The sequence below is a fragment of the Actinia tenebrosa genome, unplaced genomic scaffold (assembly GCF_029948245.1).
Source record: "Actinia tenebrosa isolate PJP-AT-01 unplaced genomic scaffold, QUT_ActTen_1.0 PGA_scaffold11__36_contigs__length_13525064, whole genome shotgun sequence".
Lineage (NCBI taxonomy): Eukaryota > Metazoa > Cnidaria > Anthozoa > Actiniaria > Actiniidae > Actinia > Actinia tenebrosa.
The window spans coordinates 7,613,125-7,618,406 of NW_028292571.1; the positions used below are offsets into that span (position 1 = coordinate 7,613,125).

The 5,282-nt window shown below is 36.9% G+C and overlaps 1 pseudogene; it reads right to left on the reverse strand.

Annotated features, from left to right (window-relative positions):
* Positions 1 to 3,271: 3,271 nt before the first annotated feature.
* LOC116289228 (uncharacterized) lies at positions 3,272 to 5,009 on the reverse strand (annotated as a pseudogene).
* Positions 5,010 to 5,282: the final 273 nt, after the last annotated feature.

Below are 5,282 nucleotides of genomic sequence, written 5' to 3' on the forward strand. Positions count from 1 at the left end.
ACAACTTTGCCTGATGTAACCAAGTCCTGCCGTGAGCTAGTGCGCTGTGGCTGTAAAAAAGGGGTGCAAATCAAGATGTTCGTGCGTGAAAGCTGATCTGACATGTACTGCCTTATGTTTGTGTACTGGGGAATGTGTAAGAACTGAATAAACCCTTGGAAGGAGAAACTTGATATTTTTAATGAAACGTTGATGAAACGTTAAAATAGTATTTACATTGTCAGTGACAGTTTCATCAAAGCTTTATTAAAGAAATTATGATAGTGTAAAACAAACCTAGCCTTAGCAGATAAGCGTATACATGAGAATCCTGTTTTCTGGAACTTCCTGAATAGGGAAAAGCAATTGGTTCGAAAAAAAAATTGCTTAGGCAACATTTGATTCAAATGACTGGGAAGTTCCAAAACTGGGTATTCCTCTAAAGATTTATTTACTGTATCCACACCAATTCACTCTAAGGCATTTATAACGCCGTGGATTTCGTGTTTCTGCCTCGTAATGTTTCACTTCCGGTCTATGTTGCATCCACTTCCGGTTAAATAAATAGAGGCCAAGAAAATTTGCAGATGTTTCCCTTTTTGCCCTCAAAGTTCGTAAGTGATATTTAACTTTCACTGATGAATAGTTACAAATACAAATTGAGCGAAATAAAATCATTTCGAGTGTGAATTTTATGATTTTTGAGTCTTGACATTTCACTTCCGGTTCAAGATGGCGTCATTTTGCAACATTCCCAATATCTTACGTCAGCACCATTTTTCAGCTTGGCACTATATCACATATTGATTGGCATGTTAAAAGCAATATTTCCTGAAATTTTGGTGCTTTTAAGCCAAAAGTGAACAATTCGGCCTAATTTTTGCACATATCCGCCCCACTTTAAGGAGAATTGTGTGTGCAATAGACGGCTTTTAAAGTCTAGTGTTACTGAACTAAATGCAGCTGCTCTGGGGATTGATAACACTATCTGTAATTTATAACAATGCATTTGCAATTTAACGAACTCTCACATTTACTGTCAGTAAGATCAAGTATATGACAGACAATCAATATTTATTGTTGTATGCTGGACTTCTGTATGAATTGTCATTTAGATGCAAGTCACACTTATTAAAAGACACAACAATTGTTTGAGAAGAATGTTGACATTCGCATATCAGAGCTTTCATAGTTCTTTGGTCAGTGGAAGATAGTGGACCCTGTAATACAGGGTTTTGATATCTTCTTCCCCGAAGGGCTTCAATAAATATGCCATAAGCTGGCTGAATTATCCCACAATGGGGCTCAATTATCCTCCGAAGAGGCTCAATTATTCTTCGAAGAGGCTCATATATTCCCCCAATGGGGTTTTGTGTTTGCATTAACCTTATGGTATTTTTCATCTGCAAATGGAATCGATTGACCAGCTATTGATTTAGCTGAATAGTCAGTTTCTTTCTGTGTAAACAGCAACCTAAAAGTTGAATAACACTTGAAAAGCCTTTCATTTGATCGCTTAGAAATACGATATGAATGCTGTGATAAGTGAAATTGTTCAATGTTTTAGCAAAATAAACTTTACCTTCCTAAACTCGTGGAAAGAAGTTAGCCAAGTACAAGCTGCACGTCAAGCACGAGGTAGCGATCGCAAATTGACAGTAATCGGAAAGAAAGAATAATGCCGACATTTCTTCATTTGAGGGGTGATTGGTTCCGAAGTTTAGCGATTGTCTACGAGACAGACTTCGGTAATCGGCTGACTGCCGATTGGTTGTTGGAGTACTTTTTGGGCTTCCTGTGGTGTTGCACTCTTACTCACGGACACACAACCGATGGCATAGTGGCTTCGCCTCTTCGAGGCAGTAGCCACAATAATAATAATAATGATGATGATGATGGTCATGGTCATGGAGATGGTGATGGTGATATATAAAGCCTTTATTTATTGAGGGTAGTAAATAAATGAGTCTGCAAATGCTTTAGAGAAAGTTGCTGGGTGAGTAAAAATTTAAAACAGTGATTCTCAAAAGACTGGAAAGCATTCTCAAATCAAGAGGAAGACTTTTCCAGTTTTGTTACCAAGCCGTTTTCCGATGATCATCAGAACTTTTGTCTTGTCATCATTTAAGGAAAGTTTGTTTGAAGATGCCCAATTTGCTCCAGCAGGCTATGGGGGGTTAGTTATTTGACTATGTGAACCTCTCCTGGGGATTAGATTGTCACAGGAAAAATTTGTCAATTCCCAAAATGTCAATAAAATGGATTTTTTTCTGGGAATTAATTGTGAATTTCAGCAAAATTTCCCAAATTGGGAAAGTGACACCAAAACCAATGTTGGGACAATAAAATTCCAATAAAACCCCTTCAGAGGGATTTTGTTGTCCCAATAATACCCCTACATAGGGATTTTGTTGTCCCAATAATACCCCTACATAGGGAATTTGTTGTCCAAATAATACCCCTACATAGGGATTTTGTTGTCCCAATAATACCCCTACACAGGGAATTTGTTGTCCCAATAATACCCCTACATAGAAAGTTTGTTGTCCCAATAATACCCCTACATAGGGATTTTGTTGTTTCAATAATACCCCTACATAGGGAATTTGTTGTTTCAATAATACCCCTACATAGGGAATTTGTCGTTTCAATAATACCCCTACATAGGGAATTGGTTGTCCCAATAATACCCCTACATAGGGAATTTGTTGTCCCAATAATACCCCTACATAGGGAATTTGTTGTTTCAATAATACCCCTACATAGGGAATTTGTTGTTTCAATAATACCCCTACATAGGGAATTTGTCGTTTCAATAATACCCCTACATAGGGAATTGGTTGTCCCAATAATACCCCTACATAGGGAATTTGTTGTTTCAATAATACCCCTACATAGGGAATTTGTTGTTTCAATAATACCCCTACATAGGGAATTTGTTGTTTCAATAATACCCCTACATAGGGAATTTGTTGTCCCAATTATACCCCTACATAGGGAATTTGTTGTCCCAATAATACCCCTACATAGGAATTTTGTTGTCCCAATAATACCCCTACAATAACAACAAATTTAATTTGAATCTTCTCAATTAAAATCGTAAATATACAACTGTGTATATCTTGTATAGCCAGATGTGAGTTGATATGGCAACTTTTTCTTGTGTAACTTGTAAAAAAGTTGCTGTAAGCTAAGTGTCTAACAATTAAAGTAACACAAGTCTAAAAACTCAACAGAGCTCTCCTAACTAATAGCACATGTACGTATATTGTCTATTTAATCAAATCTGGATTTATTTCGTAATAATGACATCTCTTGACTGCACATGCAAGGGATCACAACCACTCTTTATGACACAGTAGGCTTGCTTCAACAGTTTTATGGTTAGGACTGACATTAATTCACTTACTGTTAGCTCTGTTTGATGTTTTGCTGCTACACAGAACTTTTTTTTCAAAACTTCAACAACTTCATTTCTATTCAGAGTCTTCCCAAACACTCCCTTGACTACATATTGTCTTATCTTCAATGGGAGATCATCATTTGTATCTTCATTTCCACTGTTCGATTTCTTGTCTGTAGTTTTAGGCCTTGCCCCTACTTGTTGGCTTGCACTTATACAATCCTCCTCCTCACTGCTAACAACTGGCTCTGTGTCTCCTCCACTGTCTGCAACAACACTACGTTATTCATCTTCTATTGAAATAAAGGCATATACTTGAAATTAAAAAATGTCAACCAATGACAACATAATATATTAACTGTGACTGTAATATAAGTCATTCAGCTATTGACCTATTAAGAACATTGTTTTTAATGCTGTAGTACTCTATCCTGCTAATAGAATACTAAACATCTGAATCAGTAGAAAGAAACTTAATGACAGGAAACGTTTTTTTCTGAGTTCCCTTGTCTTTCATAAAAGTTTCCTTTCTATATTACTCTATCCATCACAAGATTGGCCTTTGTAAGGGACTGCATATTTTCTATTGTTATATCTGCTTGGGATTACTTTTTTAATCCCCGGTAAATGTTTATGTATAAGTAAATAAACACATACCTCGAGATCTTCAGAGATGCTAAAAGTACTTGTCCTTTCTTTCTTCACTTGCAGTGGGGAGAGATAGTGTTGCTAGAAGAAAACCATACACAGGCTAAGTTTTTTTAGCCAAATTAACTGAAAACATAAACAAGACACGTCAGGTATATTACCTCAAGTAGTGGACTCCTTTTTTTATAACGTTTTTCGTTAAAGAAACTTTTGATGTCCTTCTTTACCTAATTTGATTTCGGGTATGCTACACTCCTGTTCTATTTCTCCAGCAAATGCCTCCAACTCTCCCTTTAATTCAGGAGAATTAAATCAAGTAATTGACCTTTCCATTTCTGGCTTGCGAGAACCCCAACTCTTTTACGTCTAAACAGAATAAAATGCACCCATCGAAGTATTTTCTTAACCACTATTAAAGAGCCCATTCATGAAGGCATCAATCGAAAATGCACATAAATGTAGTCATTCAATCTTCTATATTCTTACTTTGTGAGGTAGAGCTTCCTCATCTGGGGCTGAGTTTATATAAATCTGCCATGCTAGGTTTGTTTGGAGTCTTCAATGTATCAGAGTTGGAGGCTGTCTCACTGCTTCCCCTTTCTTTTCTAAGATAATCAAACTTCTTCTTGAAACGAACTGCTTTTCCATAGGATAAGCAAAGTCTCCCAAAAATCGGGGCATCGGCCTCCCTGCTTACAAGATAAGCTATTGACGATTGGTTATCAACTTCCTACCCTAGTTCGAGAAAGAACTACACAATAATAAGACCTCCTAATGGATACATGTGAAATCAAGTCCATGTGAAATCAAGTCCTTTTGCAAAGATTGCATCGGGATACTCACTTTTCAAAGCTTGGAAAATGTCTTCACCAAATAAGTCCTTAATTTTTGAGCCAAGATCACTATTAACATTTTCCTTAATCAAGTCAGTGTTCAAGTTTTCCTTTCCTTCATCTACCTTTTCGCGAACATCCGCCATTTTGAAGATCAACAGAAAAAGGATTGAGAAGGGCACATGTTCTGCCCGGGCAAGAATGACATCTCTAGGAGCTCATTGGTCGACATTTCCCGCCTTAATTTAATATTCTAACAGAAGCAGCTATTGGTAGATTTTACCGCCTAGTTCGAAATTTGATATAAGCCTCTTCTCTTATTGGCTTAGAAGTTAATAGCACGCAATTTTGTTTTGTCAGCAGTAATTCCAAACAACACTTGGGATACCTGTGGTAAAAAAAAAGGCGAATCCAGATCG